The sequence below is a fragment of the Balaenoptera acutorostrata genome, chromosome 2, assembly GCF_949987535.1.
Source record: "Balaenoptera acutorostrata chromosome 2, mBalAcu1.1, whole genome shotgun sequence".
NCBI lineage: Eukaryota > Metazoa > Chordata > Mammalia > Artiodactyla > Balaenopteridae > Balaenoptera > Balaenoptera acutorostrata.
This window is the reverse complement of record NC_080065.1, coordinates 146,041,939-146,065,249: the sequence shown is the minus strand read 5'-3', so window position 1 is coordinate 146,065,249 and position 23,311 is coordinate 146,041,939. Positions and strand designations below refer to the sequence as shown.

The 23,311-nt window shown below is 46.0% G+C and overlaps 1 protein-coding gene across 1 annotated transcript in view; it reads right to left on the bottom strand.

Moving 5' to 3' along the window:
• Window positions 1-21,136, bottom strand: part of ADRA1B (adrenoceptor alpha 1B) — a 255,747-nt gene extending 234,611 nt beyond the window's left edge. Inside the window, exon 1 of the mRNA XM_057541728.1 lies at window positions 20,889-21,136. The gene's annotated coding sequence lies outside the window, so the exon portion shown is untranslated. The remainder of the gene's footprint in view (window positions 1-20,888) is intronic.
• Between the last annotated feature and the right edge of the window lie 2,175 nt (window positions 21,137-23,311).

Below are 23,311 nucleotides of genomic sequence, written 5' to 3'. Positions count from 1 at the left end.
ATGGTGGATCTGTATTATTATGCTCATTTTACAGATTAGATACAGATGTTCAGAGAGTTTCCATAACTCGCCCAAACCACAGAGCTGCTAAGGAGCAGAACTTGGATACCAACCCAGGCCTCCTGATTCTAGCACCTGCTCATCAACCTCCATAGAACATTTGTCTGTGGAAGCATCAGACACAGACACTTCCACCAACAAGCAGCTGTAATTTCCATTCATCGAGGGCAGGGGCAGCAGAACCTTTGCAATCTCTCAATCCAGTTTTAATAATAATCTACCATGTCTGGACACTGATCTAAAATCCTTGCTACTAAGGGATGGTCCATGAACCAGCAATATAGGCATCATTGGGAGCTTGTTGTAAATGCAAGATCTCAGGCCTCATCCAAGACCTATGAATCACAAATACATGTTAACAAGCTCCCTGAGTAGTTTGCTGGCACAGCCTAGTTTAAGCAGCTCTGGCCTAAAACTCTTTTCTTGTATGATTTCATTTAATCCTCACAATAACCCCATAAGGTAGGTGCTATTGTCATCCACCTTATACAGCTGAGGAAAGTGAGGTCCAGAGAGATTAATAACTTGCCCAAGGTCACACAACTGGTAGGTTCCAGACATAAGTGCGGGCTGGCCTGACTCCAGGGCCCAGGCTGTTCACTACTACACTGTCCTTTTTCTGGCAGGCAGGAAGTGAGCCTCAGGACACACTCAGGGACACTGGATAAGCCTGCTCCTCTTGATTAGTAAAGACAGAGACGAAAATCAAATTGCAAATTGGTGGTTCCAAGGAGACTTCCCTCCACTGTCCCCATCCGCCCGCCTTCAGCTCCTTTATCTGACTACAGTAGTCGGCAGAGTTGTTTACACCTTTTCTCATTCTCTTCCTCCTGGACACATGGTATATCTTCACTTCCTAATCCCACTTCAACACAAGCAGGGCCATGTGACTGGCACTGGCCAATGAAACGCGAGTGAAGGTGCTATGCATCATTTCCACGCTGGTGCATTCAGTTGTCAGTGCCCGACAGTGCAGCAACCCCTGACCCCTGTAGTGATCCTGGAAGCACACGGGGAGATGAAGCCTTTATCAGCCTGGGTCCCTGACTGATTACAAGGAGCAGAGCCCCTATTAAACCCACACTGGACAGACAACAGGAATGAGAAACAAACCATTGTGCTTTGAAGCCTCTGAGATTTGAGGGGTTGTTTGTTACCCTGGCATAACCTAGCTTATCCTGGCTGATCCCCTGACTCATCTTCCTCTGCTCTGGAGGGACTGATTTACGCTGTAGGAATGCCAGCCAGCAGCTCTGTGGGTGGGAAAAATGTACCTGTTTTTGGGTACCCAAGCTAATAACCTCTTTCTCCCTATTTCTTGTGAGAGTTCGTCTCCTTCTCCTCCTTTCTTTCTTGGTGCCAAATTTATTTCTGATTTGTTTTCCTTGTTGAACCTCTACAACTCCTTATTTTCCAAGGCTATTTTTAGTGGCTCCATTCTACCCTGAAGGAAATAGTTCACATCTTGGTGCCCAGGGCTTTTTTAGCTCCTTTTAATGGGAGAGGATAGTACATATCAACAATTCTTTTAGCCACCATGTCATTTCCCCAAGAGGCTCAGAGAAGAACACAATGTCTCCATCAGATGAGTTGTGGTTATTAGTCTCCAAACTCCTCACTGTACATAGTTCTCTCCGGTACAAATGAGATACTAACTTTCCGTTGCCTCTTTCCTTTTGGAGGTTAAGCCTATGTTCCTTCTACCTGGTGATTTCCTAGTCCTACTGAATCAGTCTTTGGGAGTGGGGCTCAAAAATCTATGCCTTCTATAAACTCCTTGAGAGATTTATCTACAGACAATTTGGGGACAGGTGTTTGGGAGGCTTTGGGTTGACTATGTATCCTACTTACTGAGCCACATATGTTTGTTGTAACTCATCCTTGCTCATGTAGAAGTCATCATTGATTAGAAATATAATTAGAAACAACATTCCCCATGAATGTTTATAGCAACTTTGTTCATACTTGCCAAAACGTGGAAACAATCAAGATGTCCTTCACCAGGTGAATGGATCAGTAAACTGTGATACATCCAGACAATGGAATATTACTCAGTGCCAAAAAGAAATGAGCTATCCAGCCATGAAAAGACATGGAGAAACTTAAATGCATGTTACTAAGTGAAAGAAGCCAATCAGAAAAGGCTACATACTGTATGATTCCCATTATATGACATTGTGGAAAAGGCAAAACTATGGAGACAGTGAAAGGATCAGTAGTTGCCACGGGTCACAGGGGATGGACGGATGAACAGGTGGAGCACAGAGAATATTTAGGGCAGTGAAACTCTTCTGCATGATACTGTAATGGTGGGTACATGTCAGAATACATTTGTCAAAACCCATAGAATATACAACACCAAGAATGAGCCCTAATGTAAACTACAGACTTTGATGATAAGGATGTATTCATGCAGGTTCATCAACTGTAGCAAATGTTCACTCTGGCGCAGGATGTTGATAGTGGGGGAGGATGGGCATGTGGGGGGATGGGGGTATTCGGGAACCCTGTGTTTCTATTCAACTTCGCTGTGAACTAAAAACTGCTCTAAAAAACAAAGTCTGTTAAAAAAAAATAACATTCTCTTTCATGCTTCTGGAGGAAATTGTGTCCCTGTGAGCAAAGCTGAGGGATAAGTTGAAACTCCACTTCTATGGATTTGCCATTTTCAGTGTCTTCCATCTTGCCAGGAAGGCCGGTCAGGATAAAAAAGAAGCATCAGAGTGTAGCTGTGATCATGTGAGGAAGAGCTTAGGCCATGGACTGGATAACAAGAATGAGCAAGGCCCTGCTTGCAGCAAGTTGTGACCTATTTCTTGTCCAGCAATTTTCAGCCAGACTGCTAAGTTCTGTCATTTCCAGGGGGTGTTGGGAAAGGTATGGCTCTATATCCTCTGTATTTCTTCTGTGGGGGAAGGGATGGTCATGATGGCTTACAGAGACTAGGTAGGAAGCTAGGAGGAATCAGGCAAAAGGGCAGCATGTATTGAAGGAACATCTGGAGGAGAGAAATCCAAGCAGACCAGGGACGAGGAGTCAAGAAATATATGGAATTCGGAAGGTAGGAGATCAGAAGCCAGGCAAATAGACTGGGTAATGGATAGGAGAAAGGAGCACCTGACCAGTGAGAAAGCCTCTTATCAGCTTTCTTCCACAGGGGAGCCGTGTGAAATGGACAGGCACCCTGGGGTACGGTGGTGGCTGCCGCGGTGAAGGACAAGTAGGGTAACCTCCCTGCAGAGGAGGGAAGTGCTCAGAGGCAAGGATGCTACTGGCTCGTCACTGGAACATGTAACAACGAGCTTAACCAGTTTTTACAAAGTCCTCCAAAACCAGCCACTGAACTGAGGGTCTCCCCTCCATGGGAAGGAGAAGAAACTGGTTAAGAGACAGTCAAAGACATGTGTCTCTATTAGACCACAACTCTATCTTGTGCTTATTACCCCAAAGAAATCCTTTCCTCTTAGTTCCAGTTCTGTTTAAGTTAACTAGCCATCAAAACTTTTCCCTTTGATACAGTTTGTGAATATTTTAAGAGAACATCTGTTGACACTTAGTGAGTAAAAACAAAAGGATCAGCCTCCTTATGAATAGCTGTGAAAACATAATTGACACTTGAGCTTACATGTCACAAAGGAAGCTGAAATTTGCTGGACTCATGTTTAGATAGGAGAAACACACTAACGGTAATAGCAGTAGTAGTTGTTGTAATAATAATAGCAATAATAAAAAGATGTTAGTAACTGATGAACCGCTCTGCTATGGTTCAGAGATTTGTGGCTGGGAAGGTCTGGATGGAGCCAATTATCTGGACTTTCCTGTGTTTTTCCAGCTTTCTTTCCTCTGTGTTATAATCCACCTTCAGCATAGGATCCGGTATAATTTACACTACCGTGTTAGAAAATGTGATTATCAATGTGATGCCTGTTTTAGGGGAGGTAGTCTCTAAATCTTATTATTATTTTTTTTCTAAATCTTATTTTAACATGGAATGAAAGTTTAAATTTGCTGATGCTGGACTTTAAGGTTGAGGGAGTTGGGGTTAGGGGCAGTATTTGGGTGGGAGCAGCCTGGGTGATATTGGGGCTTATTAGGGGTTCTCCCACAGTCCTTGAAACTGTACTTTACATTAATAAGTGAAAACCTTTGCAAGCTGTAAAGGATCACTAGATGCCAAAACAAATTATTTTTCTTAGTACAGGTGACCAAGAGCAGATGCTGACACCAGGGTAAGACCAGAGGGAACTGGAGGAGTGATGGCCGAAAGGTGAATTACTAACGATTTCCAAGAATTAGAGTGCAGCAATTAAGAAACAGCTGTTCTCTATAGCCACCAAAGCCAGAAAAATAAGTACTAATGAGCGCAGGAGGAGAAAGTTAAGAAAGATATAGAACAATACTAACTACAGGAGGGGGTGGGAAGTAGGACTCATTCATGCAGTCATTCAGCAAGCATTTATTAAGCACCTACTATGCAGCAGGAACTGGGCTAGGTGTTGGGAGTATAAAGGCCAAAGCCTCTGCCCTCAAGTGCTCACAGAATCATGAGCTTGCCTGACTGTAAAGCTCCTAAGGGCAGGAGCACAGCAGTCCAGTCACTACATCCCAGATATATGTCTTCCTCCTAGAAGATACCTCATAGATATTCCTTGCATGAACAGCTGAACTAAGATTGAACCAGTAGGCAAGGCAAGGAAGTCATTAGGTATCACAGAATCTTTCCTCTAGCCTGCAGCTGATGTATTTCTGCCTGAAGGCAGGAGGCTGGCTGACAGAGCTATATATTCAACCGAAGCCTCCACTTATCTTTAGGCCTGATTCCCTGGAGTGCTGTTTTTGGATAACACTGCCCAGTCTTTGGAAAAAGCTAAGTTTAACAAGTCAGACCTGAAACTTCACCAACCCTCCAAGTTGAGTTCTTGGGCCGAGCATTTATATTTAATTGTATGTTGTCACCAGTCATCTGCTGCTCCAAGAACACAGAACGCTGCTTCCAAAGCAGATACCTTTTTTGGAGCTGCACTTCTCGAATCTTGACAACTGGAGTCAAAACAGCTCCTGGCAGCGTGAATGACAACTGCACATCGGCGAGTGGCTGGAGTCACTCAACTCTGAGAAAGATCTGGAAAGCTTCCACTTCCCTGCCTGCCTCAATGCAAAGAGCTGGGCTAAGCATGGTTGCCATGAAATACTCACACACCATTTGCATCTGGCTGGACGTCTAACAGGTAGAGGCGGCAGCTTTGTCTGTGAATCCCAGCCTTCTCCCTTCCGCGTATCCTAAGCTGTCCCTGATTCCCTTGAAGCCCACTGGAAGATGCCCACACAAAGGCCTTTCTGCCTACATGAGCTCCTCCCTGCTGCTTTGCCTTCCTTTTTTCTAACATCTCAATAAACCCTTCTCATCTCATATTTATCAAATGCAATCACAAAGGGACCACTTAATTAACAGGCTGCCATTGTGTGGAAGATGACTTGGAAGCTTAAAGCCACTTTAGAAACCTCACACTGTTCCTGATGACAAAAACAGTGGGATGCACCATCTGGGAGGGAGCTTCCGCCGAAAGAGATGCCAGTGTTTCCATGATTAAGAACCTAATATTATAACATCATAGTATGTGGTGCCATTTGGTTAGGAGAGACAGCCTTGTGAGCGAGTGTTCTCAGGTCTTGCCTGCTTGGATGCAGCCAAATCATTCAACACCACAATATTTGCTCTGGCAAGGTGCCCCGGTTTATACTGCTCTTGTATGTATTCCCCAATAGACCCTATGTGGGGCTGAGCACCCTGAAAAAACTCAATTAAAACTTGCTGAGGCATTTGTTGGCTGTGACTAGCATACACTGAGGTTATTATGGTCATTCTGTGCTATGATGGTGACTAGAGGTGAATAACAGTTTCAACAGTTTGTTTCAAGGCTGATTGATTTTTGACATGAGGACCAGAAATTTGTTTCAGAATAAAGTGCCAGACTTGCCCTTCTACCATCCTTAATCCTATCTCAAATTATTTTATCATTTAACTTATTTTATTGAGCACCTACTATGTGCCCGGCATTGTGCTGGGCTCCATAGGACAATAAAAATAAATAAATATGATGTAGATGCTGCCTATGAGAACTGAAAAAGCTTACATGATCCCCTGAAAATATAACTGCTAGTACTTCCCCTATTTATGCAAGAAACAAATTTTCATCATGGAAAATTAAGAAAACACAGTCAAACAAAAATTAAACAATAAAAATTACCCATAACCCTTAGAGATAAGTTTCTGAGAGCAAACTCTTTGTACTTTTCCTTCCAGTCTTTTTTTCTGCATTATGTTCTATGTAGGCAGTTCCTGCACTGCTTCTCTTTCAGGCCATTCTTTGTTTCATCTCTATACTGCTGATGACTTGCCCTTACAGGGAAAGCCTTTTCACCTCCCTTCTGGCTATCCAAGTCCTACTTTACACTAACTTCTGGCCCAGTCTTCTGGGAGACTAATCTCATTCCCATTAGAAAGATCAGGGGTTACAGAGACTGTTGTTTGGGTCTTCTACTTCGCAAACTGTGGAGGAGGGCAAATCACTTAACTTCTTTGAACCTCAGGTTTCTCACCAAGACACTGGAGATTAGAAACTGGCAGAGTTATTGTCAAAGTTAAACGAGGTCAGATGAATAAAGAATGAGGTCAGTAAGTGATGTGTCTCTGTTTCCTCTCTGGTTCTCTGCACACCCAGAGCGCTTGGGGTGTGTTGCCCACAATTTTGCCCAAGTTATACACACTTCACGACCTCTACTGTTGCTAGGATACACTCCCCAGTCGTTACGGTGGTTCATAAGACCCTGCTCCCCAGCCTCATTTTATCCCAAGCTCCCCCTCATTCTCCATCCCAGTCACCCTTCCCTCCCTTCTCTGTCTTGTTACCTATTTATCTTTCAGACCCTGGCTCAATTGTAACACCATTAATATTCTTGCCTGGGCTCTCCAGAATAGAGTAATCCTCTCCTGCCTTTTCATAGCACCACATACCTATTCATGGGTCTTATTCATTTATTTGGGTCTTTTTTTTTTTAATTAATTAATTTATTTATTTATTTAGGCTGTGGTGGGTCTTCGTTTCTGTGCGAGGGCTTTCTCCAGTTGCGGCGAGCGGGGGCCACTCTTCATCGCGGTGCGCGGGCCTCTCTTGTTGCGGAGCACAGGCTCCAGACACTCAGGCTCAGCAGTTGTGGCTCACGGGCCCAGCCGCTCCGTGGCATGTGGGATCTTCCCGGACCGGGGCACGAACCCGTGTCCCCTGCATTGGCAGGCGGACTCTCAACCACTGCGCCACCAGGGAAGCCCCTTGGGTCTTTTTTTACATTAATATTTTCCCTTCCAGAATTAGTCTCCATGAGGGTAGCCCACGTCCTTTTTTGTTCTCCACTGGATTTCTAATGCCTAACACAGAAACCGCCACATAGTAGGTGCTCCATATACACTGTTGAAGGCTTAAGCAATTCTGTTTTCTCGTTAGTTGCTGGCACCAACGAATGGTAGCCTCTTAAGGAACAGGGCTGTGTCTTCTGCTTTCATGGTGTCATTGTGGGCTACTTCACCCACACCACACACATTCAGGCCTAGAAGTATCATGCTGCATTAGCCCTGGCTCTGTGAATATCTCTCTGGCCTTTCCAGAAGGTCCATAAAGAGCTGGATGAGGTTCTATGTCATCCATCTTGCTTCCAAGATGACTCCTCTTGCTCTCTCCCCTTCCCCTTTCAACAGAAAGTCTATCAACCAGGCACAGCCTAAATGCCTCCTCCACCATGTAGCCTTCTATGGTATCCCTTTCCCATCAGCATGGCATTTTTTTTCTGCCCTCTTTGGCACAAATAGAAATGATATCAATCTGCTCCTCATAAAAGAAGCTGGCTGTGTGCCGAGTTGTTAGCTCGTTTGCCCTCTGGCTGAGTCCCAAGTCCTTAGCGAGTTTCCCTTCCCCACCTGGCTCTTACTTCCTGTTTCTCAACACTCTTGCTCCTTTGCTCTCATTTTTGCAGGTATACTGAATGCTTTTCAGTTCTTCAAATCCAGCATGATCTCTCACATTTCTGGGCTTAGGCACAAGCTGTTCTCTCTGACTGAAACTCTCTTCCCACCTCCTGTCCATATGCCTAACTTCCAATTATCCCACAAGACTTGGCATCAAGTTTGCTTCACCAGGAAAGCTCCCTTGATTGCCTGGGTTAGGCTGGGTGCTCCCTCTCTGTGTTGTGTCCCTCTAGCACCCGATGTGGCACTTCTTCCACCTTGTCCTCCCATCTTCCCCAGGGGGTGTAAGCTCCATTTGGGCAGCAGCCAGTCAGGGTTACCTTGCTCACCTGGAGCATAGTAGGTGCTTAATAACTACTCGGTGGATGAACAGATGAATGAATTAAGGCTGCCATAGTCACCTTTGTAACCCTCGTTCTGTCCCCTCTGCCACTGTGCTCTGCACAGAGTAGGGCTCAGAAATGTTTGTGGAGTAGAAAGGGATGGAATTGAGCTCCCCCAGGTAAACACTTGTGGAAATGGCACAGAAAGAGCATCCGTGAGCTCCACCCAGCAGGGTCCATGCTCATCCATCTCAGTGCCACCAGCACAGGCCTGGGCATGCAGCAGGGGTTCCACAGTATCTGTCAAATTACAATTTTACTGAATATATTGAGAGACTTGGTGGTACCAGCTGTGTCATATCTAGCAAGTTCCTTTCTCTCTGGCCTTAGTATCTGATCTGCAAAGGAGAGATAAACAGGTCACCTCCCTTAAGGGCTGTTTTGAGGGTTAAGTGAATTAAGATCAAGAGAGAGCTTAGGAGAACGGAGTGTGAGCCACCTGCCATTTGCCACTTGCCACATGGGGTTCTTTATGCCACAAAGGCTGCCTCTGAGCTCGCAGCGGTAGAACCCAGGCTGGGCGGCCAGGTTGAGGCAGGGGAGTTGCTGCCGGCCCTGGGGACTCCCGGGCTCCCTCCGGACCCTGTGCCACCGTCCTAGCCACCGTGCTTTCGAGCCACACCTGGCCGCAGCCCGGCGCCCCGGGCGCCGCCACAGGCCTCCATCCCCACCCCTGCGCCGCCCGCGCTCGTGGAAGTTTCCGCCGTGAGTCACTGCCCTTTTTTTAGCAGCAGCGCTGGATGTGCATCATAACTCACGGCGGACCCCAGAGAGCCCGCGCCGCGCCGCGCCGCCGCAGACGTCAATGCAGACGAGCAGGCAAAGGCCAGGCGCTCGGCCGCCGGGTGTGGGGCGAGCGGGTGGGCGGGGCACTGGAGAGGAGAGGGGAGGCGATGCCGGCCCACGCTTCTCTGCACTGCCCCGCGGGTCACAGCACCACGGCCTGCGGGTCCTCAGAGCTCCGGGGCAGCCGGGATGCTCGTCAAGGAAGCTCACCCCTCGGGAGCGCCCTGGCAGGGTCGGTCTGCGTGCTTCGAGGCCTCAGAACTGAGGACGGATGGGCTACGGTGATGGAGGGGGAGAAAAGCAGCCTTCTGTGCGTCTGCCCATCTGTCAATCATCCATCCTGTTACCTGCCCAACTACCAGCCTTCCCATCTATCTGGGCCTTCCCCGCACACGAAGTCACTGAAGACTCTTCCTCCCATCCATCCATCCACTCGCTCATCCACCCATCCACCCATCCCATCATTTATCCACCCTTCTGCTCCACCACTCAACCACCTGCCTTCCCAATCAGGCATTTGACATACTAAGTCACCTAAGGTCCTCCCTCCCCACATCCACCCACCAGTAATGTGCTCATTTACCTCCCACCAATCTATTTGTCTCCGTCCATCTTTCCATCCATCTATCCATCTACCTACTCATCAATTCAAATTAGCATCCACTATACTGGATGCTCAGAATTCAAAGATGATTTGAGCAGCATCTCCACTCTTGCAGAACTCAGAATCAGCATGGTTTAATGTGCCCCAGGAGAAAAACACTTGCCCTTATTATTCTCAGAATTAAAGAAATATGTGTACTAGAATCCTATTACAGCAGGATGCTAATATAATAAAAATAGTAGCTAATATTTATTGAGCATGATTTGCCAGGCAATGTTCTAAACTTTTCACATGTAGTATCTCATTTGATCCTCATACCAACCCTGGAGGTAGGTACTACTATTACACCCAATTTTCAGATGAAAGAAAAGAGGCTCACATAAGAAACTTCTGTGGCTACACAACTGTTAAATGACCAAACATTTAGAAACTAAACTCCGACTCTGAAAGCAGTACTTCTAGTCGCTTTACTGGCATTCGTTACCTGAGAGAGGTAACACATTAAATGGAGTTAAGTTGGATCAGCTTTGGTTTTCTTTTCTGTAAAAGTATTTTCAGAGATATTGTATATATTCAGTCTAGTATCCATTTGCAAGGACTAATGTATCTGATAAACTTGTTACTAGCCAAGATTAGAGAATAAGAGTGGGATCCAGGGGAAATGAGACATATCTATTATTAACCATGCTCATTATAGAACAATTAAAAGTAATTTTAAAAATCTCTTGTGATTCTATTATCTAAAAACAACAGCTGCTAACATTTGGTTTGTGTTCTTTAAAATGTTTGCTATCCATATACACAGATGCATGTGTATATATTTTTTCTCTGCAAAAATTGGATATTTATACACATTTTAAAAAATGTAGTATTTGCCATGGACATCTTTCCATAGGTTTACCATACTTTAAGAAATCTATAAAGAGATTTCTTTAATAAATAAGCTGCCTTCTTGATTGCTGCTCCTCTTGTGCTTATTTTCCTCCTCCCCTCCTCTTTCTGCTTCTTTCCTTCCTCCTCCTTGATATTGGTTAGAGGTCCTAGTTGTAGGCAAAAGAACCCACTCTAGTAAGTTGTAGTAGGAGGAGGTTTATTAATAAATAGATCAATAGTGTTTATTACTATTTTTGTTGTTAGGGTATTATTATTAAATAGTTCATATAATTATTGGGTGGGCTGAATAGAGGGCAACTCTGCAAATGACAGGACAGAAGTGGGCCTCCAACAGAGCTGCAAAATGAGAAACTGCCACCATGGCCACTGACCTTAGAAGCATGCTACCTCTGCTACCATTCACCGGCAAAATTATGTCCCTTACTCTGTCCTCTCTCCTACATTCAGTTCCAGATCAAAGTCTTGTGCACATACATCTAGTGGGCAGAACTTAAACCACATCTGAAGCCTAGCTAAAAGGGAGTCTGTAAAGCATAGATTTTAGCTTTCCAGTTTTTGCACACTAGAGTGAGGTTGAAGAGGGCATCGAGTGAGCCAGTCCACAGGACCAGCTATGGGTTATTTTAGTAGAAGAGTTAGTAGGCCTCATCCTGTTGAGCACCCTCATTTTACCAATAGGGAAACTGAGGCCTATGGGGGGGAGGCTTCCTCATAAGTTTATATTGAAAGATGGCTGGAACCCAGAGCTGAAGCAGGATCACGTCATGGGACCTTGAGGACACTGGGGATCTGTCATCTCCCTGTGCTCACATCGAAGACTTCACATGATTGGATCTACCCTGTATTCCTTTTGTCACCACCCCGTCACCATTTTACCTGAAAATTCATCCTTAAAATCCCCAGGGTTGTCAGCATCAGAGGAGCCCATGTGTTAAATGATTGTTATAATTGTTGCTGACATCCTCGTTTCCCATCCTCTTTGTTTCTTTGCCAGGCTGATATCATGGGATGTCCATCTGTACAACAACTCCACAAGGTTGGTACTACTTTCCCCATTTTAAAGATGAGGAGGGCTTCCCTGGTGGCGCAGTGGTTGAGAATCTGCCTGCCAATGCAGGGGACACGGGTTCGAGCCCTGGTATGGGAAGATCCCACATGCCGCGGAGCAACTGGGCCCGTGAGCCACAACTACTGAGCCTGCGCGTCTGGAGCCTGTGCTCCGCAACAAGAGAGGCCGCGATAGTGAGAGGCCCCCGCTCGCCGCAACTAGAGAAAGCCCTCGCACAGAAACGAAGACCCAACACAGCCATAAATAAATAAATAAGTAAATAAATAAATTTAAAGATGAGGAAACTGAGGCTCGGAAAGGTGATTTAATTCCTGCAGGATAAAACCACTAATAAGCAGTTGAGTTGGGAGTAAAGCCCAGCTGTGCTAACTGCTGATTCTCATGAAGCTCTGCTCTTGTTAAACACATTTATCTGGCAGGCTCACTCCCAACCTCTGTCTTTGTACATGCCTTTCCCTCTCGTTATACAAACTATCCCTTGCATCTAGATTGAACACTTACCTCTTTCTCTTTGGGGGTGAGGGGGTGGGGGGAGGGCTTATTTATTTTGAATGATAAACAAAAGCATTTGTAAATTGCAAATGCCAACTCAACCATAATGAGATGGAAAAAAAAATACCATAGTTGCTCTGTTACAATTTATCTATCAGATATTTATTGAGGGTCTTTTGTGTGTCAGCTACTATGCTAGGCACTGAGATACAAAGTTGAGGATGAATTAGACACAGACCCTGATCTCATGGACAGTGTGTGCTAGTAGGAAAGACAGTAATCAGACAGCTGCAATATAGTAGGACACCTGCTGAGCTATGACAGGGGTACACCAAGCTTGACATGGGAACACAGAGAAAAGGCACCTAACCTACTCTGGAGGTCAGGTGTATTAGTTATTTATTACCAAAATAATTCTGCATAACAAATCACCCCAAAACTCAGTGGCTTCAACAAGCATTCATTTAGTTCATGAGTCTTTGGGTTAGCTGGTTGGTTCTTCTGGTCTTGGTTGGGTTCACTCAAATCTCTGTGGTCAGCTGCAGGTCAGTTAGTTGGTCCAGCTGATCTTGGCTGGGCTCTCTCACACATTTGGGCATGGACTGGCTGTTGGTTGGTCAGTGATGGCCTTGGCTGGGGTCTGTTCTGCTCTAACTCTGTTCTGTTCCAGGTACCTCATCCTCCAACAGGCTAGTCTGGGCAGGCACTCATGGTGAAAGCAGAGAACAAAAAAGTGCAAATGCTTTTGTAAGTTTCTCTCTGTGGGACAACTGTTAAAATTCCATTGCCATTGGCCAAAGCAAGTCACATTGTCATACTAAGAATCAAAAGGTGGGGAAGTAGATTCTACCTCTTAACTGGAGGAGCTATTCAGCCACCTTGCAAAGGGTGAGAATACAGAGAGGAGGGAGGAATTCAGGCCAGTTTTGCCGTCTATCACATCAGGAAGACTTTCTGGAGGAGGTGGTAACTGAGCTAGTTTTAAAGAAGGAATTTTCAGGTGAAAAGCTTTCGGGGTGGTGGGAAAGGAAATGCAGGGGAGATGTGCCAGCATGTTCAAATGTCCAAATGCCTTAGTAGGGAATTGCTAGTAGTTCCATGTGGTTAAAGGCTAAGAGAGCAGGAGGAGGGTATCAGGAGATGAGGTAGGCAGAGGCCAGATCACGAGGGGGCTTACGTTAAGGAGCTTGGATTGTGTCCTGGTAGTGGTAGTGGAACTTTATGAGTTTTAGGAGAATTAATGTTTGTGTTTTCAAAAGAAAACTCTGGACAACAATTGGAGACAAGAGTAGCAGTGAAGAGCTTGTGGTAGTAATCCAGATTAGAAGTAATGATGGCTCAAACCAAGGTATCAGTAGTAGAGGTGGAAAGAAGTGAATTTAGTTGAGAGATAGTAAGAATCAATAGGACAGGCTCATTAACTGGATGGGGGGATGAGAGAAAAGGAGGAGCCAAGGATGATGCCATGTTTCTGGCTGGCCCAGTGGGGCGGATGATGGTTCATCACCAAGATAGAGGCATCTCAGTTCGAAAGAGGTTTGGATATGCTGAGTTTGATTGGTGCTGTAGGCAGAATAATGACTGCCCAAAGATGTCCACATCCTAATTCCCAGAACCTGTGACTATGTTACTTTACATGGCAGATGAGATTTTGCAGATGTAAGTTAAGGATTTTGAGATGGATTATCCTGGATTATCTGGGTGAATCCAATGCAATCACAAGGGTCCTTATAAGAGCAAGGCAGGAGGGTCAGAGTCAGGGGAGCTATGACCACAGAAGCATAAGTTGAAGTTTCAGAGTCATAAGCCAAGAAATGCAGGCAGCTATAGAAGATAAAAAGGTAAGGAAATGGATTCTCCCCTGAATCCTCCAGAAGGGACACAGCCCTGCAGACACCTTGATTTCAGCCCACTGAGACTGATTTTGGGCTTCTGACCTCTAGAAATGTAATATTATAAACTTGTGTGTTTTAAACTATTATGTTTGTGGAAATTTGTTACAGCAGCAATAGGAAACCAATGCAAGAGGCTTGTGGGATATCCAGATGGGGATGTACAGGAGTTGAGAAAACATGTGGGATGGAGAATTGAACATGATGCGAGTCACTGGCAAATGGACTGGACCATAGCATAAGATCTTCCAGTAAGACAGCTTCAAGTGAGAGGTTAGGACAGCCTGGAAAGGGCTCAATTCAGGGGAAATCTTGGAAGGAAAGTGAAAAGGAGGACCTGGAGAAATATGAGAAAATCTAGTGATGGGAAATCGAGAGTAGAGTTTCAAGAAGGAAACCCTTCCTGTCCATCATCACAGAGCAAGACTGCTGGATCTGATCATCAAGAATACAGTCATGGTGTGAGCAGTTTCAGAGGCAGAAGAGGAGTGGAACCCGTCTGACTGCAGGGAGAAATAGTGGGGCGTGAGGAATTAAAGACATAAGGAGAGACAAGTTCCTTAGATCATTGGCTTTGATGGGGAAAGAGATAAGATAATAGCTGGAAAAGGATGGGGGATCAAGGGAGGACTTTATTTTTTAAGATGAGAGAGAGCTGTAAGCTTAGTTGCTTCTGGGAAGGAGCCAGCTAGGGGGCTGGGGGATGGCTGAAGATGAAGGACAGAGGGAGAGTTTATGATGCAGTCAGGTCTCTGAGGAGGTACGTGTTGGGGGTGGGATCCAAAGTGCCCGAGGGATTAGCCTTAGACTGAAGGAGGATGATCCTTCCATCAGGGAAGGAGGCAAAGACAGCTGTGGAGGTGTTAAGGTGTGTAAGTAAGGATCGTATGGGGGACAACTTTCCACGTGCTAGTTAAAGCATTCCAACATTTTAGGACAATTCCTTTCTGACTTGCTATAGTGAATTGCCACCAAAATTTCACTACTCAGATCAAGAAAGCAGAATTTAGAGGGAACAAAGAGACTGGGCTAGCGGTCAGTGGATCAGCATAGAAACCAAAGTAATAGCTGAGAAAAATTTTTATCTTAAGAATCATAACACCATAAAATATAGGAATTGCCATACTGGGGCAGACCCGTGGTCCACTCAGACCGACACTCTGCTGCCAACAGAGGTCCCATGGGATGGGCACCCAGAGGGCACAGTCATGCTGTACCCACTCTTGATCTTGCTTAAGAGACAGAGAAACCACTTCCCTCCTGACGTCAACCGTAAAGGTTAGGTATATCCCAGCACCCATTTATGGCCCTGTCATGCATAAATACACCCAAACCCTCTCCAACTGCCTGCACCATCCCCCTTGGGGTTATGTGTTTCATTAGTTTATTTCCCACTGTGTGACACAGAATTTCTAAAAAAATCTATTTCTAGCTTATTTTTGTTTGGGGTTTAAAGAGTGGCCATTTATCCCAGTAGGCATGAAATGTAATAGTGCAAATGAAGTACATTTAGCACATCATAAAACCTGACACATTATAAATGATTCATAAAGGCTAGTGATGATGATGATGATGATGATAAAGATAATGATGATGTTTCAATCCTCATTAACTCTCCCTGCTATGCATTACCTTCCCCTTTTACAGAAGGGCAAACTAAGGAAGGCTCAGTGAGGTTACTAGACTTGATAAAGGAGATCGGGGAAGAAAAACATTGGAGATCAGAGAGCAGTTAATTGAAAAGTGGAAGCTTGGGCTGTGGGCTAGAAGCTTAAGGAGAAGCAGCTTGGAAGCACCCTCTGCCGACTTCCTGTAACCCACCCACCCCCTGCCACCCTGTGGCTGCATTTGCTGGTCATCTTCCTTAACCATAGGTGGAAAGGCTGCACCCAGCTCAACCAAGCCTGGGGCCAACCAGCCTGACATGATCCTTCAAGTTCAGAGAGCAAAAGGATCCGGCTTATTTATTCTACCCTCGTGATGGAAACAGCCCCAGAAAATGTCCTGTGCTTACTAAGCTATTTCCCCGCCAGAGCCAGCCAGAGAATGTTAATTATCTCATCCTTTCTTCCCCCTCCATGACGAATTATTGACTTCCAGTGCACGCTGTCTTTAATTGTGAGGTATTCCAGAATGAGTAGGTTATCAAAAATGTGCAGAGGGGGAGAGCTTTGGTCCAGCCCTGGGAAGCTAAGGTGGGGAAATTTATCCTTATTTATTTACATGGTAATGGGATGAGATTTTGCCAGCTTGCTAATGGGTTCTTAAAGAGAAATAGGCTTCCTGTGGCCTAGTTAGAACGACTGGTTGCCTGCCACCACATAAAATACCAAATCAAGAAGGCAGTGGCTCTTTTTGCTAGAATTGTCTTCTGTTTGGGGGACTATCTGAATTATTTCCATGGGAGAGGGATGTGTAATTTATAGTGGGAGGCAGGGAGGTAGGGTGGACACAGCTGCTGCATGGTTTAAATGCACCAGGCCTTGGCTCTGCAACCAAACAGCTATTTGGACTCAGATGGTGCATTTAATCACCCCTAAGTCTCAGTTTTTCTATCAGTCACATGGGGATGGTTATGATTTGCCCTAAACCAACTTAGCAAGCTTGTTGTAAAGACAAGATGAAAAAAAGTTGGTCTTAGGAGTGCTTAATGATTGTATTTTGTATCTCTGAGAAGCTCACGTGATTTTCCAGAAAACAAGAGACAGGTCCTAATCACATTTAAAAATAAACCTTAGCATTTTCTAAGTACTTGGCCAATTACTCCAAATAACATTCATTCTAGAGGCTGCTGGGGGTGGGAGGATGGGGGTGTGAGTCACGTGATGAATGTATGGGCTGGCCAAAAATTCGTTCAGGTTTTCCTGTAAGCTCTTACGGAAAAAAAGCCAACCCAAATACTAGACTGTGGAACAGCCAGAGATGGGCTTTGTAGGGTATCATTCCAAAATCAAGGAGGAAGGATCCAGGTCCAGAGACAGCCCCAAATCTCTCTCACTGCAGCCATTGGTTTCTCTTCCCTAGAGATGTCTGGAAACCTCTCTGGGTTCTTCCTACTTTGTCTTCTTTACCCTTTTGGTCTTTTCATTGATTCAGTACGTGTTTGTTGAGCACCTCCTATGAGCCAGGCGCTGGGCTAGGCAATGAGTAGAGATACAGCCTGGGAGGAGGGAAGAAGTTAAACTAACCCACAAATAAATATGCAATTACAAAGGGAGGTAGGTCCATGGGCTTTCAGAGAGAAGGTAAGGGGCAGAGGCAGTTTACATCAGAGGGTCAGGGAAGGCCTCTCTGAGGTCCTTACATTTGAACAAAGGCACAAAAGATTCACTGGTCAGACAGAGAGCAGGGAGAAGAGCATTCTGGTTAGAGGGAACAGCAGCTGTGAAGGCAGGTGTGCGTGGGAAGAGCTTGGCACGTTGGAGGACTGAAAGTGGAGTGGGTGGTGTGTGTGACTGTGTGTGTGACTGTGTGTGTGTGCAGGTGTGTGTGTGTGTGTGTGTGTGAATGTGGTGTGTGTGAGCATGCACATGCAGATGCATGAATGGACAGTAGTGAGAGAGGGAAGGGTAGAGTCAGGTGAAGAAGGGGCTAGGTAGGACTGGGTTTGAATCCTGGCTCTGCTAACTGTTTTCCGTATAATCCTTGGCAAGTCACATCAGCTCTTTGAGCCTCAGTCCCCTCCTTTGCAAGGGAGAATGGATGACAAGTAGCTCGTGAGTTACCTGAGGTTCAAAGGTCAATCAACCTGAGGTTCAAAGGTCTCCACAATAGCCTACGAGGCCCTCTTAATCTGGCCTATGTTACCTCTTGGACCTTCTCTCTGATTAGTCTCTCCCTCCCTCTTTCAGCTCCAGCCAAGTGGCCTCTTTGCTGCTCTTCATACACACTAGGCACATTCTACCCCAGGGCCTTTGCACTTGCTGCTCTCTCTGTTGGCAGTGCTCTTCATCTGCAAGTCTCACTCCTTCATTTCCTTCAGATCTTCACTCAGATACTGTGTTTGCAACTAGGCCTTCCTGATCACTTTATTTAAGATCATCACTCTATTCTTTTCCAAACATCCATCCCTGCTCCCTGCTTTATTTTTCTCCATGGCACTTAGCACCATCCAGCCCACTAAATATTTATTTTGTACATTATCTGCTCTCCCCATAAGAAGGGGGGTTCTATGAAGGCGTGGAGTTTGTCCATTTTGTTCATTGCAGTGCCCCTAGCACCAAAAGAGAGTGCCTGGCGTATATTAGGTGCTCAATAAATAATGATGAATGTAAAGATATGTGATAAGTAAATAGAATGGTTGCATCACTTTTAGAAGCATTTTTTACTTCAAGGTCTCATTCAAGTCCCATCTCCTCCTCAAATCCTTCTTTTACTTCCTTCCCCAGGCCACAGGGATCTCTCCCTCCTCTAGTCACTTTCAGTACTTTCAATTCTTATCTCTTAAATGAGCCTTATTATTGAACGCTTTGTGACATCTCCCGTTCTGTCATTTAACCTTTTGATATATAGGTTCATCTATCTATCTTCATCTACCTTGTAACCAAGACTTAAAACCATGAATTCTAGAATTTTAGAGTGGGGAGGGATCTTAGTGATCCTTTTCTTCAGTTTTACACAGCAGGGCACTTTCTGCAAGCTCCTTGACGCACAGGGTTTTATGCTAAATTTCTTGTAACCCTTTTATTAATTTATTTGGCAAGTGTTTGTTGAATGTTGCTGTGTGCCAAGTCATGGATTAGGTACCGTGCTATGCTGGTGAACCTGACACAGTTTGAACTCTCAATTTCTGACCTGTTGGAGCTCTGCACACAGTAGATGATGAATAAATTTGTGCTAAAGGAATGAATAAATGAATGAGTGTTCATAGCCAATTTGAAGTTGACTGTGGTCAAATGACTTACAAATAATGAGGTTGCCTTTATAAGTTACAGGAGGTCAGTCTTTTTAGAAGAGTAAATATTACTCCATGAAGATTTGGGATGGATAGAGGTGTGGAGGGTACTTGAATGATATGGAGAGGTCTTGAATTAAGATTCTCAAGAGGGCCAGAAGAGGGAGTTGAATTGACCTCCCTGTGGGAGATCCATCAAAGCTTGGAGGATGGGTGGGTACGGGGTGTGTGGTGGTTACTACTGGCTTAGAGGTGAATCAGCTCTTGATGTTAATAAGGCGAAGGTGAAGGATGCTACATTCTGGCATCTAAGAGCTACTTGGGAAGACCCTGAGATCTACCAGGAGGTTCTAACCTTCTCACTGGGGACCCCTTCTCTAGAGGACAGAATTCTCTTACTGTCTTGCAAGTGATTGCTTATGGGAAACAGTTTTATGCTTGGTAATAGCAAACACTGTCAAGTTCATTTATTTCACTTCCAGTTTGCTTCCCGAGGGGGACGTTGTACTGCCAAGTGGTTCGGCCTATGTGCCAGGCTCCAGTGGCTTCCAGCACCTGGGGGTCTGATTTCCAGTGATGCTACACTCCATCACTCAGCCTGAGAACATCTTAATTTAGCACAAAGTGTGACTGCCAAGGCTGAAAGCTGCTAAGGGCAAAGAGTTGTCATTGGTGGTCACTGCTAGTTGCAAATGTGGTCAATCGCTGGATCCTGGTTCCATAGAGCCTGCTACCCATTTGGAGTTATTTCGCATTCCAACACTGTATCCTCCTCCTCATCACCACCATCATTATCATCATCATCAATCACCATTACAAATTAAGCCCCATCAGATAGGTTTGTAATTATTGTAATTATCCTATAATAGGGGCAATTTTCTGGGTGAAGAATCGCTAATCAACAAAATCTGCTTGGCCCTACCACAACCTCCAAAATGTTTGTCAGCCAAGAAGGTGCTTCTATTCTACCAAATTCAAACTAGGAATCACAATTCTGAGAACAATGCTACAAAACTGGCAGGTGAGAGGGGAGAAGATGGCGGAAGAGTAAGACGCGGAGATCACCTTCCTTCCCACAGATACAGTAGAAATACATCTACACGTGGAACTGCTCCTACAGAACACCCACTGAACGCTGGCAGAAAACGTCAGACCTCCCAAAAGGCAAGGAACTCCCCCCGTACTTGGGTAGGGCAAAAGAAAAAAGAAATAACAGAGACAAAAGAATAGGGACGGCACCTGCACCAGTGGGAGGGAGCTGTGAAGGAGGAAAGATTTCCATGCACTAGGAAGGACCTTCGCGGGCAGAGACTGCGGGTGGCAGAGGGGGGAAGCTTCGGAGCCACGGAGGAGAGCGCAGAAACAGGGGTGCGGAGGGCAAAGCGGAGAGATTCCCGCACGGAGGCTCGGCGCCGAGCAGCACTCACCAGCCCGAGAGGCTCGTCTGCTCACCCGCCAGGGCGGGCGGGGCTGGGAGCTGAGGCTCGGGCTTCAGTTGGATCCCAGGGAGAGGGCTGGGGTTGGCGGCGTGAACACAGCCTGAAGGGGTTAGTGCACCACAGCTAGCCGGGAGGGAGTCCGGGAAAAAAGTCTGCAGCTGCCGAAGAGGCAAGAGACTTTTTCTTCCCTCTTTGTTTCCTGATGCGCGAGGAGAGGGGATTCAGAGCGCCACCTAAACGAACTTCAGTGACGGGCGCGAGCCGCAGCTATCAGCGTGGACCCCACAGCAACAGGGGCGCAGAGGAAAAAGCGGAGAGACTCCCGCACAGAGGATCGGCGCCGAGCAGCACTCACCAGCCAGAGAGGCTTGTCTGCTCAGCCGCTGGGGCGGGCGGGGCTGGGAGCTGAGGCTCGGGCTTCGGTTGGATCGGTTGGATCGCAGGGAGAGGACTGGGGTTGGCGGCGTGAACACAGCCTGAAGGGGTTAGCGCACCACAGCTGGCTGGGAGGGAGACCAGGAAAAAGTCTGCAGCTGCCGAAGAGGCAAGAGACTTTTTCTTGCTTCTTTGTTTCACGGCGCGCAAGGAGAGGGGATTCAGAGCGCCGCCTAAATGAACTCCAGAGACTGGCGCAAGCCGCAGCTATCAGCGCGGACCCCAGAGGCGGGCGCGAGCCGCGGCTAACAGCGCAGAATCCAGAGACAGGCGCGAGCCACGGTTATCAGCGCGGACCCCAGAGACGGGCGTGAGACGCTGGGGCTGCTGCTGCCGCCTCCAAAAATCCTGTGTATGAGCACAGGTCACTCTTCACACCGCCCCTCCCGGGAGCCTGTGCAGCCCGCCACTGCCAGGGTCCCGGGATCCAGGGACAACTTCCCCGGGAGAACGCACTGCGAGCCTCAGGCTGGTGCAACATCACGCCGGCCTCTGACGCCGCAGGCTCGCCCCGCCTCCTCCGTACCCCTCCCTCCCCACGGCCTGGGTGAGCCAGAGCCCCCGAAGCAGCTGCTCCTTTAACCCCGTCCTGTCTGGGTGGGGAACAGACACCCTCAGGTGACCTACATGCAGAGGCGGGTCCAAATCCAAAGCTGAACCCCGGGAGCTGTGCGAACAGAGAAGAGAAGGGGAAATCTCTCCCAGCAGCCTCGGGAGCAGCGGATTAAAGCTCCACAAACAACGTGATGTGCCTGCATCTGTTGAACACCTGAACAGACAACGAATCATCCCAAATTCAGGAGGGGGACTCTGGGAGCAGGAGATATTAATTTTTCCCCTTTTCCTTTTTTTTGTGAGTGTATATGTATATGCTTCTGGGTGAGATTTTGTCTGTATAGCTTTGCTTTACAATAGCTTTATTTTACTTCACTATATTATAGCCTCTTTCTTTCTTTCTTTCTATTTTTTCTCCCTTTTACTCTGAGCCGTGTGGACGAAAGGCTCTTGGTGCTCCAGCCAGGCATCAGGGCCGTACCTCTGAGGTGGGAGAGCCAACTGCAGGACACTGGTCCACAAGAGACCTCCCAGCTCCACGTAATACCAAACAGCAAAAATCTCTCAGAGATCTCCATCTCAACATCAAGACCCAGCATCACTCAATGACCAGCAAGCTACAGTGCTGAACACCCTATGCCAAACAACTAGCAAGACAGGAACACAGCCCCATCCATTAGCAGAGAGGCTGCCTAAAATCATAATAAGGCCACAGACACCCCAAAATACACCACCAGACGTGGACGTGCCCACCAGAAAGACAAGATCCAGCCTCATCCACCAGAACTCAGGCACTAGTTCCCTCCACCAGGAAGCCTACACAACCCAACCTTAGCCACTGGGGACAGATACCAAAAACAACGGGAACTACGAACCTGCAGCCTGTGAAAAGGAGACCCCAAACACAGTAAGATAAGCAAAATGAGATGACAGAAAAACACACAGCAGATGAAGGAACAGGGTCAAAACACACCAGACTTAACAAATGAAGAGGAAATAGGTAGTCTACCTGAAAAAGAATTCAGAATAATGATAGTAAGGATGATCCAAAATCTGGGAAATAGAATAGACAAAATGCAAGAAACATTTAACAAGGACGTAGAAGAACTAAAGAGGAACCAAGCAATGATGAAAAACACAATAAATGAAATTAAAAATACTCTAGATGGGATCAATAGCAGAATAACTGAGGCAGAAGAAAGGATAAGTGACCTGGAAGATAAAATGGTGGAAATAACTACTGCAGAGCAGGATAAAGAAAAAAGAATGAAAACAACTGAGGACAGTCTCAGAGACCTCTGGGACAACATTAAACGCACCAACATTCGAATTATAGGGGTCCCAGAAGAAGAAGAGAAAAAGAAAGGGACTGAGAAAATATTTGAAGAGATTATAGTTGAAAACTTCCCTAATATGGGAAAGGAAATAGTTAATCAAGTCCTGGAAGCACAGAGAGTCCCATACAGGATAAACCCAAGGAGAAACACGCCAAGACACATATTAATCAAACTGTCAAAAATTAAATATAAGGAAAACATATTAAAAGCAGCAAGGGAAAAAAACCAAATAACACACAAGGGAATCCCCATAAGGTTAACATCTGATCTTTCAGCAGAAACTCTGCAAGCCAGAAGGGAGTGGCAGGATATACTTAAAGTGATGAAGGAGAAAAACCTACAACCAAGATTACTCTACCCAGCAAGGATCTCATTCAGATTTGATGGAGAAATTAAAACCTTTACAGACAAGCAAAAGCTGAGAGAGTTCAGCACCACCAAACCAGCTTTA